The 20,761-nt window shown below is 35.8% G+C and overlaps 3 long non-coding RNA genes across 3 annotated transcripts; all 3 read left to right on the top strand.

The window, feature by feature from the left end:
- The first annotated feature begins 471 nt into the window (after nucleotides 1-471).
- LOC147793409 (uncharacterized) lies at nucleotides 472-1,809 on the top strand. The gene is made up of 2 exons (XR_015419994.1): nucleotides 472-739; nucleotides 1,498-1,809. It is a non-coding gene; the product is annotated as an uncharacterized LOC147793409 (long non-coding RNA).
- A 1,621-nt stretch (nucleotides 1,810-3,430) lies between these two features.
- LOC147793408 (uncharacterized) lies at nucleotides 3,431-4,134 on the top strand. Its single transcript, XR_015418199.1, has 2 exons — nucleotides 3,431-3,728; nucleotides 3,836-4,134. It is a non-coding gene; the product is annotated as an uncharacterized LOC147793408 (long non-coding RNA).
- Nucleotides 4,135-18,567: 14,433 nt separating this feature from the next.
- LOC147793407 (uncharacterized) lies at nucleotides 18,568-19,839 on the top strand. The gene is made up of 2 exons (XR_015419985.1): nucleotides 18,568-18,910; nucleotides 19,528-19,839. It is a non-coding gene; the product is annotated as an uncharacterized LOC147793407 (long non-coding RNA).
- The last annotated feature ends 922 nt before the right edge of the window (nucleotides 19,840-20,761 follow it).

Raw genomic sequence — 20,761 nt, 5'->3', positions numbered from 1 at the left:
TAATTTACATGGGTCCATTGTTAAAAGTTTTGGACGGTTATATATATATATGATCATGTTTTTATTAAAAATCTTATTTTATATAGTTTCTGGTGTATAAAAAAGTTGATAGAGTTATTTAAGTCATTCTGTGCTTTCTTGTCCTCTATATTTGCTTTTCTTATTTTTTTTTTCTTTATCTGTATTTACTCTATTGCTTACTTTTCTTGTTTTTCTCTTTATCTGTATTTACTCCCTTTTAATTTTGTTCACAAATTTTCTTTGCCATTTTATTCCTTTTTGCAAACTGTGATTTTTTTTGCTGAGGTGGGTTGAGGAGAGATATTTGGGGAAGGAACGAGAGGTTAGTGGAGAGAAAGTAGGAAGACTGTTTCTCTTTCTTTTAATAGCAAAACGAGTTAGACATAATCAATTGCAAAACGGCCCACTACTTCCCCGCAGGAATAAAGGAAAAGAAAAAACATATCTTTATAACCATCATTTCCAAGCTTCAATGGAACACAATTGTTTTCCATATCTTTCTTGAGAGCTACTTCGGCTTCACGAATGGCTCGACACGAGGGGAGCAGCGGAGCGGTTTCGATGAGCACGGTGGCTGTTGCAATGGCGTTGCTGCTGCTACTTGGCTTCGAACATGGCGATGCTGCTACAACTTTTGTTGTTGGCGACTCAAACGGATGGAACCTGGGCACGGAAGGATGGCCTAATGGGAAGGTGTTTAGAGCCGGTGACATATTAAGTGAGTTTTCAACTCTCGTTTAGATAGTTAAATAGTAACTGATGTTTTACTTGCGTAACCGTATCCGTTAAGAATGATGCTTTGATACTATGTTAAGAATGAAAAACAGAAGTGGGATCGAAAGTTCGAGAAAAGAGAAAATATTCTACTAACCAAATCCTGAAGATAAGATAAATTATATCAAATCACAAGTCCCGTAGCAGACTCGTTTTAAAGCCTTGACTCGTTTTAAAGCCTTGACTCGTTTTAAAGCCTTGACTCGTTTTAAAGCCTTGACTCGTTTTAAAGCCTTGACTCGTTTTAAAGCCTTGAGGGGAAGCTCGAAAGGGAAAGCCCAAAGAGGATCTGGGTATTATATCAAAACAAGTCCCGTGGATCTGGGTATTATATCAAAACACAAGTCCCGTAGCAGACTCGTTTTAAAGCCTTGAGGGGAAGCCCAAAAGGGAAAGCCCAAAGAGGATATGGGTCGTTACAGCAGACTCGTTTTAAAGCCTTGAGGGGAAGCCCAAAAGGGAAAGCCCAAAGAGGATATGGGTCGTTACAGTAGACTCGTTTTAAAGCCTTGAGGGGAAGCCCAAAAGGGAAAGCCCAAAGAGGATATGGGTCGTTACATTATGGCTATATAAAATATATTCGAGGATATGGGTCGTTACATTACGGCTATATAAAATATATTCAAATAGTATCCGATCGAATTTTTAGATCGTTGATAATAAACTAAACGAATACATTTTTTTTTTTTTTTTTTTTTGTAGGATTCAACTATAACCCCACAATTCACAACGTGGTGGCAGTGAATGAGGGGGGTTATAGAAGCTGCATAGCCCCAAGAGGCGCCAAAGTGTTCAATTCAGGCAAGGATGAAATCATTCTCTCAAGAGGACAAAACTTCTTCATATGCACCACCCCAGGCCACTGCCAAGCTGGGATGAGAATTGCTATCAATTCCCTCTAGTTCTCGACCACCCCGTATCGTTTACACATCGATTTCGATGTAAATGTTCTAAGTAACGATGATTTGGAAACATTGTGGAAATAAAATAATTGATAATAATTAAGTGTGGTTATATGCATCTTATTATTATGAAAAAATTAGGATAATAATGTTAATGCACTAAATTGTCTTATAAATTAAAACGGGTATGTTTCCTTAAATTATTTCTATTAATAACTTATATCGACGTAATACCATTAAAATAAGTTTAATTTATTTAATGTGTATAAGTATTTAGTTTTTGACCGTAAAGGAAATTTAAAATAAAAATATTATTTAATGATTTAAAATTAATTAATTTAATAATTTGTTCATTAATTAGTACGGATTTACATTTAACAAATATAGAAAGAAAGATAATTAATTATATAAACAAATATAAATATTATTTATTGTGATTTATATAAATATAAATAATGAATTAATTAGGGATCTTGATTTATATAAATATAAATATAAATAATGAATTGATTGTATTGTTTGTAAGTTTTTTTTTTTCTTTTTTTTTTTTAATATTTATATATCATATTTGAAATTTTTTATAATTATTTAAATATATATTCCATACGGGTTGTGACTTAAGAAAATCATCGAATCTTAATATGGAATAACGTCAAATTAAGAAATTTCATTATCTTACATCTTACATCGTCATGTTGTCATGCATCGTCGTCATCATATAACATCATCATAGACCACTTACTTGGTTGGCCTTAGTCGGTTTTTGCTAAATTCGAGTACGCTTGTCTTTTCGCTAAATTCGAGTACGCTTGTCTTCCGGGAGTCGTTTCCTGTTATGAGGTCCATCTCATTTCGTTAGCATTTAGCATTTCTAATCTATTTAACTTGAATTTGGGAAATAGAGCAAACCTCAGTTACCTTAATTTATTTTATTTTTTTGAATACGACTAAAATTTTAAATGTTTATTTAAGAAAATGGTTTATTTAAGAAAATGAAAATGATCGGTTTCACGGGATTTAGCCAATTGTCTTGATCGTGGGATATCATTGAGAAATAGGAATCGGTGTTAGCAAAGGATTTTTATTTCTCGGGAATGAGTCAATCATCCACTTTGGTATCTTATTGAACAAAAATGGTGATATTGTTCCTCCATTGATCAAGAATTTCGATTTTTGGGAAGCATCCAATAACAAGGGTTTCAATTTTTTAAAATGAACTATTTGAAGACCTATTGATTCTAACAACTGATTGCAGAGTTGATCATTCGGACCTTTCAACTCATAATAGATGTGGATCTCGGACCTATGAATGGAGATATTCCCGAAACTCACAAAGAAAGAAACATAATTAAAAAAATATTATGTTTTTTTAAAATCTTATTTAGAATTTAAATACTTTCTTCAAACAAATGGATTTTACCGTAAGGAAATTATAAAAGAAAGCTAAAGTAATTTTTAAAATTGAAAATTAAATAGTCATCAGTTTATTTAATTAGGTATAAAATAATAATTAAAAAAAAATAGCATAATTTAAAAAAAAAAAATTTAATTAAACTTACATTTTTAAAATACATGGTAAAATTGGTTGAAAATAAACTTCTTTTTTAGTACTTAAAGAAGCCTATAGATTTTTAAATTATTTTCTTTCAATGAAATTTGATTAAAGAAAGAGGTGGTTGCCCTTTAATGAAATTTGATTATTATTATTATTATTTTGTTAAATTTAAATTGATCCAAAATCAGCTTGATGGTAGAAATGTCCCTGGAGCAGGGTGGAGACGAACAAATTTTCCCCATCTCCGTCCACCAACAGTAGTTGAGCCCGATTTGTGAAGGGAGAGTACCTGTTTCGAGTTTAAGATGACTTTTATGGTTTGGCTTTAGAGTTTCATATTCTAAATTCTCACTCTGCAGGGTATGAAATTGATCGTGGTTGATTGGTATAGACTCGTTAGAGGACGATTTACAGTTTCAGGAAGGATTCGTGAACCAAGAGGGACTATAGAAGGAGATTGAGCTTGGAAATGTAAGGTACGATTTTGGGGTTTTGAGGAACTTTAGTAGATAATATCTCCCTCAATTCTTGACCAAACTCGATGATATGTTGCTCATTACGATTGAATTGAATAATACTGAAGGTTTGATGAAGAAACCAAAATTAAAAGTCTGCAATGTGAGAATTGATGATGGGAAAAGACACATCTACGTGAAGGTATGTCTAGATTACTATACTATATCTCTGTTTATGATATGTTTACGCAAGTGGTATGTATGCTGTGATATAGAGATGATCAGGGGTTCATCAATAAACTCGTAATCGTGAACTTGCTTCGATTGCAAAGGGTCTGAAAATATTATAGAATTAGTTGTGATTTGCTTGTACTATATGGGAATACTTTCAATGCTTTAATTTCACCTGAGCTTTAATTTCCCACAATTCCGGTAAAGATGACATCAAACCAATGCTTTAATTTCATATGAAAAATTAATTTCCACCGATCTCAGTTGACTTACAATCATATTGAATTCATTTATATGATCAGCAATAGATTCACCGTCACATATTTGTAAATTAAACAATCTCCGCATAAAATACACCTTGTTCATAGGCGACGTTTTTTGGTACATACTCAACAGTACCTTCAACAGATCTGATATTGTCTTCTCCTCGATGATGTTGAACGCCGCATTTTTTGATAGCGTCAACCGGATCAACCCTGAGGCCTGCCGATCCTTGAGCTTCTACTGCTCCGTGTTCATGGTATCCGAATTCACCTCCTACAGGGGTTGGTTAAGATCTTTCTTGTACAGATAATCTTCAATCTGCATCGTCCAAAAATCAAAATCGGATCCATTAAACTTCTCAATTCCAACATTTGAGCTTTCGATCTTCACAGATCATGATGAATCTCGCCTAAATTTGATACCAGTTCATAGGATCACACAATAACACACACACACTCGATCTAGATGATCACAAAGAACAGGAGAGAGAAAATGAAAGGAGGAATATTGAATAAAGATTTATATTGATGATAAGTATGTACCGTAAGAGACAATATAGAGAAGGCAGAAAGTACATTTTAAAAGCACTACTAAGATTGTATATATATGGTTTAGTTTACTATAAATTTACCATATATAATCGTCCATAGCCTTTTATTATATATCCTTTTTCACTGTATATGACCATTTGCATTATATGTCATTTACCACATATAGCTTTATACGTAGAACTGTAGAATGAGCTATAAATAAGCAGCATGCTCCATAACCCAACACTTACATTATGGGGCCAACTACGGAGATGTCAGCTAAACTCTACTAGAGAATATGAGAATAATGTCTATATAATAGTATGGTGACAATTATGGGTTGAAAAGACGTCAAGGTTGCATTTTTAGAGCCTCTAAGGTGATTTAAAAGTATCAATGAGGTGTTACGATCTTCGTCAAAGTGTTATAGAAATTTTATGGAGATAGACTACAATACGAGACTTTCAGGATATGTCTTAAATTTAAGAGTGATTTGGGCGAAGGATCGCCATGATTACAATGGTAGAATTTTTCTCTAAATCAAATAAAAGTTCCATGGTAATCTTCCTTGTACCCTTACACCAATGTATTTCATTGCTCAATCTAAACATTTTTTTTTTTTTTTTTTTTTTTTTTTGTAGAAAAATAGCCCATTTCAAGATGTTTCAAAGGTATTGTCGTAGTTAAGGTTACAAGACCCTTTATTTGAAGTTGGATTTAGTATCCCAAGTTCTATTACATATCATGATATCCACTATGCCTTTGCATTACCAATTATCTGTACCCTCTTTCTACCATGGGAATCTTTTAAAATGAGTTTGTGAGGATATATAGGTAAATGGGCCTGATGTTGAGCAAGGTTTGGAGGATGTGACTTGAAAGTCCAATTTAGCAAGGTTCAGAGGATGTGACTTGAAAGTCCAAGTAATACATGAAACTAGTTAAACCATTAATCTAGTTAAAAGAAGAAATCAAGTTATCTTAAATGACGTAAAAACAAAAACAAAAAAACAAAAAACAAAAAAAAGGGTTGGAATTAAGGTTGGGTTAAATATTTGATATTTTTCATGCATTAGTATTCACGTGAATGTTGATTTCAAGGATGCGCCTGAGCCATGAACCTACTATAAGTTATGTATGAAATTTTGTGGTCATTGGATTAGGTTAGGGTGCAGAGCCCGTAGCTAAAAAATGACCAAAATCCCCTATGATTATGGCTCACTGGCTTATGACCCAAATAACCGTTGCATAGTATAAATTTTTCCTTATGTGATGGTTTAGAAGGATTATGAAAATATTCAAGGTCATTGGAATACGTCAAGGATTTAAACCAAGATTTGGGTTGGTAAATGACCAAAAGTACCCAATAAGAATTTTATGATGTTTTCAAGACCGTAAAGAACTCTAAATGATATGAAACTTTATATGCGGCTCATTTATGATCTCAAGGGTAATTAGGTAAGATCCATGAGCTAATGTAGGTTATTAGAAAATTAATGATGTATCAACAAGTGGGAGTTATTTATGACCTCAAGAGACTCATTTATGGCCTTAAGGGGTGATGGTTGATGGATTATGAGGAACCAAAGATGGTATGGTTGTTGCAACCTTTGAGCATTCCATATTGGAAATATGAAAAATAGTAATGAACTTCAACGTGGGTCTACAAAGATTCTGAAAGGATATACAATGATATAGATGATCGTTGAAAAACTTACCAAGTCCATATACTTTTTACTTGGAGAGGATACCTATGTTGTTGAGAGTTAGGCTACAAACGCTCCATCTAACCATCGATTTGTGGAAGGATACCAGTAATGAAGTCAACGCGAGTACCCAATATTATGGAAAACTATGATTGATATTGGGTGCATAGCGTGGGTCTCAATCTGACATATGGGTACTTGCACTCCATATAGTCTAACAATATCTTGGAAGATATATTGTGTGCCTGTGTGTTGGATTTTGGAGGTAGTTGAGAATTGAAGTTGTATCTTATGGAGTTCTTTTATAACAACATCTTCGAAGCAACTATTGAGATGACACCGTTTGAAGCATAATGGGGGAAATGGTGTAGGTCCTAAGTTTGCTGGGGACGCGGTAGGTGAATGAGAGTTGTTGGGATTCGAGTTAGTCCAGACTACCAATAGGTCGTACAACAGATCAGGGCGAGAATGCGCACAAATCAGAGTAGACAGAAAAATTATTCTGATGAGAGGCGTAGGAGCTTAGGATTTGAAGTGGACAACATAGTATTCTTGAAGGTGGTCCTGATGAAAGGCGTCTTAAGGTTCAAATGTAAAGGCATGTAGAGCCCATGCTTCGTCAAAACAATGGCGTACATACTATCCCTATTACCATTCCTCTCATCAGTGCACAGTATTTAATATGTCGATACGCCGCAAGTATATAACTGATCCAAGCAACGTGACAGATTATGAACCGCTACAGGTAGATGAGGAATTGAGTTATGACTAAAAGCCAGAAAAAAATCTTGGCCCATGAGGTGAAAGCTATACGCATCAAAGACATCATCTTTGTTGAAGTAATGTGGCAAAACCACAAAATAGAAGAAGCCACATCGGAACGAAAGGAAAGGAAGAGATAAGAGAGAAATACACTGAGATACCACGTGAGAACGAAAGGAAGAGACGAGGGAGAAAATAACTCGAGTTGTTATAGAATTTCGACACTTACGAGAATGAACGTTCCTTTAGAGGTATATGATGTAGTGATGATAAAAAATAAATTAAGAAACAATGAGGAGATTACTGTCAACCTTGTAAAGACAGAGAAGAGGAGAAAGAAAATGAGGAGATTATTATGGAATCCCATAGACGATGACGTCGAGAACTCCCCATAGATTGAACCTTGTCGGCCCATTCCATTCGGCTTCAGTCCGCGCGTACGAGCGAAGCCCATACACACGCGCCATTAGCCCAAAGGCATTTAGTGACCCGCACACCTAAATTTACCTGCAACCGAACCTGGTTCGGCAACCCTTGCGACATCCTGCTCCATAGTCACCCCATGAACCAAACAAAATCAATATTCTGACCCACGTGCCTTCTAACGTTGGCTGAGCTCGGTTTCGGTGACTCTATTTCGACGTAGCCGACTTATTTGGCTCGTATTTGAGTTATTCGAACTTTTGGGACTTGTTCTTATTGTTTTGGATCATTTCAAAGTAGTTTTTATATTTTTGGGAGCAATTGAGTGAGTATGACCTCATTTTGGTCCATCTAAGTTACCTTTTGGCTAAAAGTTGAATTAGTTGACACCGTTGGATGAATTAAATTGTATATCATGTCGTAACTTGATGACGTGGGTTTACATAGGTGAAATTGAAATTTAAGGAGCGGTTTTGAACCAGCTTTAGGATTATCTTGTAACTTCGACTCAGGCCAGCTATATAAGTGGTTCTACTGTTGGCATGGTTGGATGAATTGAATGATGTTGGCATGTTTGGATGAATTGAATCATACTATGAAGACAGTAGGTTGTGACCCTCACTAGACAAGACAAGGTGACAACATAATAGTGATGTCCAACCAGCCACGTAAAGGCCCAAAAAAGACGAATGCCATGATGGACCGAGGAGGATGGTGCTTCATCTAACCCACCATAGAAATGTGCATAGGCAAGACAGAGGCAACAATGTTGACAGAGTGTCATTGATAGACTTGTTGAACGGTCGGGTAGGGCCCCAGGCCTTAACCTCGTAAAGGGAATTTGGGCATGCGATTCTAAAGTCAAGTTTGTTCATATAAAATTTGAAAACTCATCAAATTTGGTGTCAATTGGACATAAGACGAACTCTTCATGACACTGTATGTCCATTTCTCCAAAATCATGTCTACAACTACCATACCAAAAAATGTCTCAAAATGTACCTTAGGAGGAGGCGTGGTGTCAACTCTCCACCATCTCTGGGCCCTGTGGCTAAGTGAGCTACCCCATGACATATTCATGTGTCACAGACGAGTGTCTCTTACGACTTCCATTGAAATGGGTATTCCAAGACAGTGCCGCACGACACTGGTGGGCCAAAATTGTGCCATTGTGTATGTGTCAGAGGTTGGATTATGCACTTGCTATCCATAATGGATTTTATAAATGAACTAACATGGACACAAGATGATCCAACGCCTCGCTATAACTTGATGGATGGATGCTCCGGATGTCTCGATCATTGAGCGACATATGGGTCTATTCTCGATGAGCATGATCGAGCGAGCTAAGTTAATCGATGACATCCCAGGACTTGGGATGACATCAAAACATGATGGCCATGTCAATTGGGAACCAAGATGAGAATTGAGACGTGACGTTGCACGTGAGAGACCTTGGCCTCAAGCAGAGGCAAGGTCGAGCCGAATAACTTGAACTAGTATAGAGGCAAGTCGGTTGGGTTGCAGAAGATTGAACATGCACACGTAGGCCCGAGCAAGCTTGAATTCCGCACAAGTTGTATTCGGTTGAGGAAGACAAACCTCACCTAAGGTCCAATGAAGTCATAAAGACAAACGAAAAATAAATAGGAGGCTTGGATTTCCCTCATGCCTTGTCATGAGCGTGTCAAGATCACGATGTCAGACGGTTGAAAATGTACAACTATAAAAAATGGCACGTTTTCTGTGGCCCCTCCATGTGTCGTATTTTATGATTGCTATGATGTAAATTATGTTATGTAGTGTTATGACTTATGTAATGTCAAGACTACGTGATGATGTATTATGACTTATGTTATGCTATGATATTGTGCGCACCATGTTAGCATGTTTATTTTTTAGACTGTGAAATGTTGATATGTCAATAATGTATTCTTGAAAACGTTTATGAAAGAACGAATGCACGATCTACATATTATATGATTTGAAGCTAGAGAGACTCCAGGCATTTTTGTGTGTCATATGCATCGGGATACTTCCTCGTCATGATTAGTATGGACGAGTATGTTACGACATTTATGTCTGCCATAATGTTATGATACGATATTCTGTACACCATAATACTATGTTGGCTTCTTTCCCTCTATGGCTCTGGCAGTACGAGTGTGAGCTAGCTGAAAGGCAGGCTCAGGGGTACGTATACGCCTGCCTAGTGGGTCCATGTGTGCATACGTGGGTCGTGTGTAGAGATATACTAAACATCCAATTTTAGCTCAAACTTAAAAGAAGAGTTTAAGGCCATGAAATAGAGTTTTATGAAATGATATGTCCCAAACATGATTGTATATGATTGCATTTCCTGACCCCAATAATAACGTACTTAGTCTTTCTTAAAATACTCAAGTCACGTGCTACTCTTATTTTTCAAGTAAAGGTAAGACACCTCTGTACATCCGTACAGGAGTGCCTTAATTTTACCCGAGAGTAAACCAGATGATATCTCGGTGGCAACCATGAGACTAAAGTTAGTGTAAATGCACTCATGTTGTTTTTCTTCCATAGCCCTCAGGTTAAATCAGGTCAATGCTTTATTTTCTAGTTTTATTTAAAACTCACGTTATTTACTTTTCCCCATATTGTTTTAATAACCTATAATGAACGTATAAGTCATAGTGTCGTTATGAAATATTTTAAATAAATTTTTCGCACCTAATAGTTATGTCATATATTTGGCTTCACTCTTCAATATTAAATATAAATTCTTCCAATAATTTTTGCATCAATCATTGCATTCGGACGCACAATACAAAATCACCCCATAAATTTATAATCACTCCTCTTGGATTTTTAAATTATACATACAAGAGAATCATTTTTTCATTATTTTTTTTTTATCAAAATGAATATGGTGTGAATTAATACATAGAACCTAATCTAAACTTAACTCAATTGTTTTAGACATTATTTTATTATATACATATATTCGTTTTTTTTAATAAATAGTATAATAGTTATTCAAATTTATGTTGAAAATATAGTCCGCTAAATTTTGGAATAAAATATTATATTGCATTGATTTTATATATTGGACCTAATTCAAGATGTATTTGGTCGAAAAGGAGTGGCTCGCACTTGGACGTACGCCAGTCACTGGTTCAACTTAATGAAATACCTTCCTGCACCTAATTGATCAAAAAATTGCAATGAGTGGCACGAACTCTTTTTTATTTCGAGCGGTGTTATAGGCCGCAGATTTGCGCCATGCTTTGCAATGGCCCGAAATTTTCTACTTAATTTAAGGTCGCTACTGAATACATATCATAAACATGAATGCGGAAATACTTCATTTAAACTTACATAAAACATAACCTTCAGCTTAAAACACAGCCGACTTATGTGTTTCGAAAACATCTTTAAAACGACATAACAAAAGACTAAATAAAATAAATAAGAGTTTAAGTTTAAAACATCCTATTCTAGCCTAAGTCTAAGAAAATAAATATCACTATCCTATGCATGTGCCATGGTCTCGAGTTGCGATGCCGTCGTCAGTGGTACAGGAATGCCTTGCCTTAACCTGAAAAATGTAGTAGCACATGGCTTGAGTATTTAAAGAAATACTCAGTAAGTGATCCCACTTTTGGGGTTAAATGCAACAATCACGTGCAAATGAGATGATGGGACCTATCTTTCAATCTGTCTTCCTACGGTGCTGTTCTAACGGGTAATTTGGACGTGTACTGTATACTCTACACACAACTCATACATGCGAGTATGGGCACACCAGTCAGTTCACACACCGCTGGGCCTCATTCCTTGTCGGGCGAGCATACTCTGGGAGCTCCTTAGGCCGAACACCCGTTAGAACTAGTAACCGTCACGGCAGCACTATGCAAAACATAACGATCGTTGTCCTGCCATTGGATGTACGCGTCCGTACCCTCGTGATGGAATAGGGGTATCCCCCCAAATGCATGAGCACACATAATGCATGAGGTCCCCAATATTTCTACTTTTATCATTAATGAATATAACCCCGCTATCATCTTTCATGCTTAACATGTTCTTTCTCATTTTTCAGTCTACATATCATACATAATCCTAACGGGGTTACATTTAATTTCATTTATCGTGATATCATGTCATTCATAACATGCTGTATACATACAATTTAGCAAACATAACATAACGCTCCATGCTTTTAACATGCCATTTCATAAAGTGTAATTCATACAACAATTACCTCAATGGTCACACAAAACAATCTAAACATAACACATCACATCACAATATATCGTATCATAACATGTCATATCGTAAACACTTCGTGGTCATATCGTTCCCTAACTTAACATAGCCTTAACGTTCTTATACCTATTAAAGTCATATCGTTACGTGAACATACCTTAGTCATATCATCACAGGAACGTATCCTAACGCTATCGTTCTATCAATATATCACAAACCTATCCCTTTCTACCCATATCCTAACCATATTCTTTCATCAATCTCTCCTGTCCATAGCACTCCGGTGTGTAACATAACCTTAACGTTTCATGAACGTATCTTACTCCTATCGTTACATTTCGTTTTGTGCATCCTTCTCGTATCCTATCTCGAACATATCCTTGAACACATCGTACCATAATTGATATCATACAATCCACATGTTATAACATAACATAAACATAATATAAGCATACCGATTCACTGATAATTCACACATATCAGTATATATGACACGTGCAGAACCACAGACACGTGTCAACATCAAATATAACCATGTCGATTGTAAGGTCACTTACCTGGTTAGCTTAAGTTGTTATCACGAATATATCTTTAATGGAAGTTCAATTTCGTCCTTTGAAATCCGAGTCAACCTATGTGAGCCCATGACATCAGTTTCAAGTTTGAACTCTACAAAATTATTTCTCTCATTTACATTGGTCCATTGTTAAAGGTCTTGAAATGTTATATTGTCTGTAATTATATTTTTATTAAAAATCTTATTTTCCATGGTTACTGTTGTATAAAAGAGTAGATACAACTATTTCATGGGCTTTACTACTCTCTGTATTTACCTTTCTCTTTATATTTAGTTTGTGGTTTTTAATTCCTTAATCTTCATTTTTTTTATCTACTGCCTATTAGTTTCTGTTATCATGTATTCCAAATTTCCAGTGGATCTCTGTTTCCAAATGTTTCCTGTTCACAAATTTTCTTAGTAATTCTATTTTTAAACTATTCATTTGGCTACTGATATAAATTTAATATAATATTACTAATCTACATTTTTAATCTATTCATTTGGCTACTAATATAAATTTAATCTAATATTACTAATCTACCTCTAGTTTTTAACTCAAAGCTAAACATTTGTAATAATTGAATGAAGATCTAATTATAATTTGTTGTGATTTCTAAAAACAAATAGGATAAAAGAGAATGAAGATTTAATATATACTTATTATTGATCAGATCTATCTTCACCTAAATGAGAATCTCAACTAGGTAGAGGCGGTTCTCTTCTTTTTCTCAAGTAAATCTCACAATTATTTATTTATTATTATTTTTTTTTTTTGCAGTACCTGTTATGGCGGCTAAGAGGATGGGTTGAGGAGAGATAATTGTGGGATGAGAGGTTAGTGGAGAGAAGTGGGGAAAGGTTGTTTTTTTTAAAAAAAAATTTATTTATTTATTTTTGGGCTACTGCACGGTTGCCTTTGCTTGTAACAGAGGTATCACGTGGGTTGAGTATTTGAAGGAATACTCAGTAACTGACCGAGAGGTTAAATGCAAGAACATGCGAATGCAATGACAAGACCTATCATATCAGTCTATTTTTTGTACGGTACTATTCTTATTGGTCACCTTGGATGTGTACCATATACATTACACACAACGCATACATGCGAGTATGGGCTCACTAGTCAGTTCGTGCAAGGACCGGGCTGACTCGATGACTCTAAAATGACCCGTAAATTTTTCGCGAAATTAAACCATTAAAATTTAAAACATAATTTACATTATACGAAAATAGTGGGCGCATTAGTAATTTAAAATATAACATAATGGTTAAAATACAAAATAAGGAACGAACACAAAACGTCTTAAAACAATGGGTTGAGGACGATGGGTGAGATTTGTCTATGGCACCTGCTCCATAGTCCGCTACCGACCTCGATCAGCTCATTATTTCCTGAAAAAAAAAAGGAGAATAAGGAATGAGTACAAGACTCAGTAAGTAGCGTACTTGTAGGCTCTTAATCGTGTCCTTGATATGCTAGGGTACCACCTTCTTTCTTTTCTTTTTCTTGTTCTTGTTCTTGTTCTTATCGTATGTTCTTGTTATGTTCCTTAATTCGTTCTCCAAGACACTTCCCTTAGGATTTACGGTACTAGACATAAACTTGTCGACCTGTGTCTGAGGCTTCATGCGTTCCAAGCGACACAGTCTTAATACCTACGCTCAAGGCTTCATACGCTCCAAGTAGCGTAGTCTAAGTCATAAGCATGATGTACCGCGGGAGTTCTTAGGAGGTTCTTGATTCATGGCTAGGGTAACTTACTATCTTCTTGCTCCATCGTGCCCATAGGTCACTCCCCATGATAGACCATAAAGGTCAAGTGATCGATGCATGCATGAACATGGCATAGACCATAAAGGTCATGTGATCGGTGCATACATGAACATGGCATCCTGCAAATCATAACATGGTGCAGGGCATCTCATCTAGGTGAGGGGAATGAGGCCAAACATGACATCCTGAAAGAGAAACACGATGCAGGGCATCCCACCTAGAAGAGGAAACAAGGCCTCCTTAGAAAGCACCCCATGGTGGGGAGGTATGGGCCACAATTGGACATGCTTAGAGTATTATTACCTAGCATTCTTGAATTTTGAGTCTTGAGGACTTTGGTCCCTTATGTTTGAGTGGTACCTAGCATTCTTCTTGTCTTGGTAGTTGTATAGCTTGTTATTGATTCTTAATCTTGTAAGTTTCTAAGGTTCTTATGTTTCTTGAAGCGTAAGTTGTTATATACATTCGTGATCATATGAACCCATCGTAATAACTAGCATGAGTTATTCTAGAAGGTCATAAGTTCATAATGGACTCCTTAGAGGGTTCTAGAAGGGTCTTGAATCTTGACATGTTTCCTTTAGGCGTTTCCTAAGTTCCATCTTGGTTTAGGTTCTAAACTTGCTCCAACCACCTTGTAATCTTGAACTTATTCTCAAGTCATATAGAGTAGGCCTTAAAGAGAATAGTTGGTAAGTTGGAGCATCTCTAGACCTTGAGCTAGGATATGACTACTTGTTCCGTGGCATCCTATTGGAAACTCTTCCAAAGTAACCCTTAATTTTCTCCCCATGCGTGCATAGGTGGCGTTATCATAATCGTGGCATCCTATTGGAAATTCATGATGTAGGGCATCTCATTTAGGTGAGGGAGATAATAAGTTCATCGTGGCATCATGCTCATGGTAGATATAGCAGGGCATCTCACCTAAAGAGGAATAGGGGTCTCGTGGTACACTTCGTGATGGGAGATAACAGTTACTCCGGGCATGGATCCTAGCAACTTGTTAAGCATGTCATTTGCATTAACCTAGATGTTTCTATGCATTCTTGGGGATCCTAGGTTTATGCATAATGTCTTGGGTCAAGCTTGGGAACATACAAGTTCTTCTTAGGAATAGCTCCGACGTGGTCTTGTGCACGTAGAGTCTCATTAGAAACCAAGGGTACTTGTGGAGAATCTCTTATTTCGTGGATACCTCTTTCGTCATCCTAGGAGGCAAAGTTGCATGGTTCGTGATATACGTTTTCCCCATATCTTGGTTTCGCTACCTAACGTTTTCTAATGACTCCCAAACTTCATTTCCTTATACAACCTCTTGAGATAAGGATTCATACAACATTTCATAATGTTGGGAAGTCATTTAGGGCTTAACCCGTAGGTAGTCTTCCGTAGGGGCATTATGGTCATTTTACCCCTAATTCTTGGTTTTGCTCCTTAACAAGTTACAATGGCTTTCAAACTTCATTACCTAATCAAGCATCATAAATAAGATCTACTGTAGCGTTTCATAGCATTTGGAGGTCATCTTGGTCATTAACCGTAGGTAGATATTCTTAGGGGCATTATGGTCATTTCTCCCCGTTTCTTGGTTTACCTACTTATCCTTATCTAATGACCGCAAAATTCCATACATAACCTTAGAATGATATATTATGCTCAGTAATAAAATTTCATAGGAATCAGAGCTCATTTAGTGGTTTATCTTAATGTTCCTTAAATCTCGAGTAATTTGGTCGGTTTAGAGCCTTAACTCACGGTTCTTTGAATTTTTCTTTCATATATCCTTTTGTCATACTTCGTTTAGGGTTCATATGAAAATTCAAGCGATTCCTACAAGTATTTCTTAAGAAAAATCCAATGTGGCTACTTACCTCATCGTCGACGTTCGGGACCTCCATTCTTGAGCTTCCGGTATCCGGATTACTTCCAATTTCCTTCCACAGACTCCTTATTGTGTCTAGTTTCTTTTTGTTGATTGTAGCCTAAGATATTCGCCTCAAAAGTTCGTCCAAAATCATTTTCCTCGCCGTAGCTAAAATAGGGGATTCATCATTGGGCAGCCAATTTTAGGGGTTTTCAAGGCCCTATTTCTCAATGGAACCTCTTCCATATCCTTTCCTCAAGCTATAGGAATTGGTTTGGAGGAACTTCTTTGAGTGTGGGACCTTAATTTTGAGAGATCGTTCTCGGGATGCAACTTCCCGAAACGTCGGATTTTCGATCTCTTGGATAACTTGTTCTACGACGTTTCGACTCACGATTCCCTTCATCAAAATCACCCAAATCCTTCCTCTGAAGCTAAAGGAATCCTTAATTTGAAGGAAAAGGGACCGTAGATAGGATTTCGTCACTTATCCCCAACTTAAGCCCAAAATCGATTTCCTTCAATTGGGCACGCTCCCGAGGTTATTTCTCTTCGTGGTATTCAACGGAAACACTCCGTGGAGGCGCAGAAACTTATTGGGATCGTTCTTGCTCGACGAATCGTCGTGTATCCCCAGATTGCATTTTCAAGCTTTCCTTTAAGTTCTTCAATGTGGGATTGAATTGGGAAAATGGTTTCTGGGCACTTTCAGTACATCATTCCTAAACAGAACTTGTGGGTAATCTTGTTTAGAAACTATAGGAATACGTTTCGGGAGAAATGGTGGAGAATTGCTCTCGAATTTGGAAGAAATCGGAGAGTAGGAGACCACAATCTAAACACTCATAACTCTTGAATGGGCTCTCAACCTTGCTCGATTCTTGTTCCATATTGTTGCCCCAACTGCAGACTTTATAGGAGAAGCTTAAACCGACATTGAGAGCTCTAGAATCGTCGTGAATTGATGGTTTGGATTTCATGGAATATCAGCCAGAAATATCTACTCCGATCAGAGCCTCACCGACTTTGGTTTTGAATACCAGCCGTTGGATGTGATGATATGTCCGTCTTCTAGATCATATCCAATTTTGGAGGAGATCCAACGGCTGAGATGCAAGGTTCGAAAGATTTTGCTCAGATGGTCACTGTAGATGCTCTGATTATGATTAGAGGGGCATTTTCGTAATTATCCATCATTCCAGGGGTATTTTGGTAATTTGTCACTTTTCGAATATTTTATTACTATTTTCTTCGAAAACTCTCTAATTTTTCTAAATATTTTTCATCCCTTGTTGGTCATTTTTCTTTTCTTCAGCACATATTGCATCACAATATATCATATCATAAACAAGTCAATTTATCACATATCTCATACCATAACATATTTCATATCATATGACAATATATATATACATATATATATCCGTCATTCACATATCGTATCATAATCACATCATAGCGTAAACACTTCGTTGTCATATCGTTCCCTTACTTATTATAGCCTTAACGTCTTATATCTATCACAGTCATGTCGTTACATGAACGTACCTTAGTCATATCATCACATGAACGTATCCTAACGCTATTGTTCTATCAATCTATCACAAACCTATCCCTTTCTACCCATATCCCTTACTACACATAACCTAACCATATTCTTTTATCAATCTCTCATATCCATAGCACTTCAGTATGTAACCTAACCTTAACGTTTCATGAACGCATCTTACTCCTATCGTCACATTTCGTCTTGTGCATCCTTATCGTATCCTATCTCAAACATATCATTGAACACATAGTACCGTAATTCACATATTATAACATATACATAACATATGATAAGCATATCAATCCACAAACAACTCACACATATCAATATATATGACACGTGCCGAACCACGAGGCACGTGTCAACATCAAATATAACTATGCCGACAGTAAGACCACTTACTTGATTAGCTTAGGTTGATGTCCAGAAGTTATCATTAATGAAAGTTCGATTCTGTCCTTTGAAATCCAAGCCAACCTATGTGAGCCGATGACATCAGTTTCAAGTTTGAACTCTATAAAATTATTTTTTTAATTTACATGGGTCCATTGTTAAAAGTTTTGGACGGTTATATATATATATGATCATGTTTTTATTAAAAATCTTATTTTATATAGTTTCTGGTGTATAAAAAGGTTGATAGAGTTATTTAAGTCATTCTGTGCTTTCTTGTCCTCTATATTTGCTTTTCTTATTTTTTTTTTCTTTATCTGTATTTACTCTATTGCTTACTTTTCTTGTTTTTCTCTTTATCTGTATTTACTCCCTTTTAATTTTGTTCACAAATTTTCTTTGCCATTTTATTCCTTTTTGCAAACTGTGATTTTTTTTGGCTGAGGTGGGTTGAGGAGAGATATTTGGGGAAGGAACGAGAGGTTAGTGGAGAGAAAGGAGGAAGATTGTTTCTCTTTCTTTTAATAGCAAAACCAGTAGACATAATCAATTGCAAAACGGCCCACTACTTCCCCGCAGGAATCAAAGGAAAAGAAAAAGGCAAGTTTGGTATGTTTTACATATCTTTATAACCATCATTTCCAAGCTTCAATGGAACACAATTGTTTTCCATATCTTTCTTGAGAGCTACTTCGGCTTCACGAATGGCTCGACACGAGGGGAGCAGCGGAGCGGTTTCGATGAGCACGGTGGCTGTTGCAATGGCGTTGCTGCTGCTACTTGGCTCCGAACATGGCGATGCTGCTACAACTTTTGTTGTTGGCGACTCAAACGGATGGAACCTGGGCACGGAAGGATGGCCTAATGGGAAGGTGTTTAGAGCCGGTGACATATTAAGTGAGTTTTCAACTCTCGTTTAGATAGTTAAATAGTAACTGATGTTTTACTTGCGTAACCGTATCCGTTAAGAATGATGCTTTGATACTATGTTAAGAATGAAAAACAGAAGTGGGATCGAAAGTTCGAGAAAAGAGAAAATATTCTACTAACCAAATCCTGAAGATAAGATAAATTATATCAAATCACAAGTCCCGTAGCAGACTCGTTTTAAAGCCTTGACTCGTTTTAAAGCCTTGAGGGGAAGCTCGAAAGGGAAAGCCCAAAGAGGATCTGGGTATTATATCAAAACAAGTCCCGTGGATCTGGGTATTATATCAAAACACAAGTCCCGTAGCAGACTCGTTTTAAAGCCTTGAGGGGAAGCCCAAAAGGGAAAGCCCAAAGAGGATATGGGTCGTTACAGCAGACTCGTTTTAAAGCCTTGAGGGGAAGCCCAAAAGGGAAAGCCCAAAGAGGATATGGGTCGTTACATTACGGCTATATAAAATATATTCGAGGATATGGGTCGTTACATTACGGCTATATAAAATATATTCAAATAGTATCCGATCGAATTTTTAGATCGTTGATAATAAACTAAACGAATACATTTTTTTTTTTTTTTTTTTTTGTAGGATTCAACTATAACCCCACAATTCACAACGTGGTGGCAGTGAATGAGGGGGGTTATAGAAGCTGCATAGCCCCAAGAGGCGCCAAAGTGTTCAATTCAGGCAAGGATGAAATCATTCTCTCAAGAGGACAAAACTTCTTCATATGCACCACCCCAGGCCACTGCCAAGCTGGGATGAGAATTGCTATCAATTCCCTCTAGTTCTCGACCACCCCGTATCGTTTACACATCGATTTCGATGTAAATGTTCTAAGTAACGATGATTTGGAAACATTGTGGAAATAAAATAATTGATAATAATTAAGTGTGGTTATATGCATCTTATTATTATGAAAAAATTAGGATAATAATGTTAATGCACTAAATTGTCTTATGAATTAAAACGGGTATGTTTCCTTAAATTATTTCTATTAATAACTTATATCGACGTAATACCATATTTATTAAAACTATTATTTATAATAAAATAAGTTAAAATAAGTTTAATTTATTTAATGTGTATAAGTATTTAGTTTTTGACCGTAAAGGAAATTTAAAATAAAAATATTATTTAATGATTTAAAATTAATTAATTTAATAATTTGTTCATTAATTAGTACGGATTTACATTTAACAAATATAGAAAGAAAGATAATTAATTATATAAACAAATATAAATATTATTTATTGTGATTTATATAAATATAAATAATGAATTAATTAGGGATCTTGATTTATATAAATATAAATATAAATAATGAATTGATTGTACTGTTTGTAAGTTTTTTTTTTTCTTTTTTTTTTAATATTTATATCATATTTGAAATTTTTTATAATTATTTAAATATATATTCCATACGGGTTGTGACTTAAGAAAATCATCGAATCTTAATATGGAATAACGTCATATTAAGAAATTTTATTATCTTACATCTTACATCGTCATGTTGTCATGCATCGTCGTCATCATATAACATCATCATAGACCACTTACTTGGTTGGCCTTAGTCGGTTTTTGCTAAATTCGAGTACGCTTGTCTTTTCGCTAAATTCGAGTACGCTTGTCTTCCGGGAGTCGTTTCCTGTTATGAGGTCCATCTCATTTTGTTAGCATTTAGCATTTCTAATCTATTTAACTTGAATTTGGGAAATAGACCAAACCTCAGTTACCTTAATTTATTTTATTTTTTGAATATGACTAAAATTTTAAATGTTTATTTAAGAAAATGAAAATTTAAATGTTTATTTAAGAGAAT

This window comes from Cucurbita pepo, chromosome 2, assembly GCF_057944985.1.
Source record: "Cucurbita pepo subsp. pepo isolate OVF chromosome 2, ASM5794498v1, whole genome shotgun sequence".
Classification (NCBI taxonomy): Eukaryota; Viridiplantae; Streptophyta; class Magnoliopsida; order Cucurbitales; family Cucurbitaceae; genus Cucurbita; species Cucurbita pepo.
This window is presented reverse-complemented; position numbering and strand designations above follow the sequence as displayed.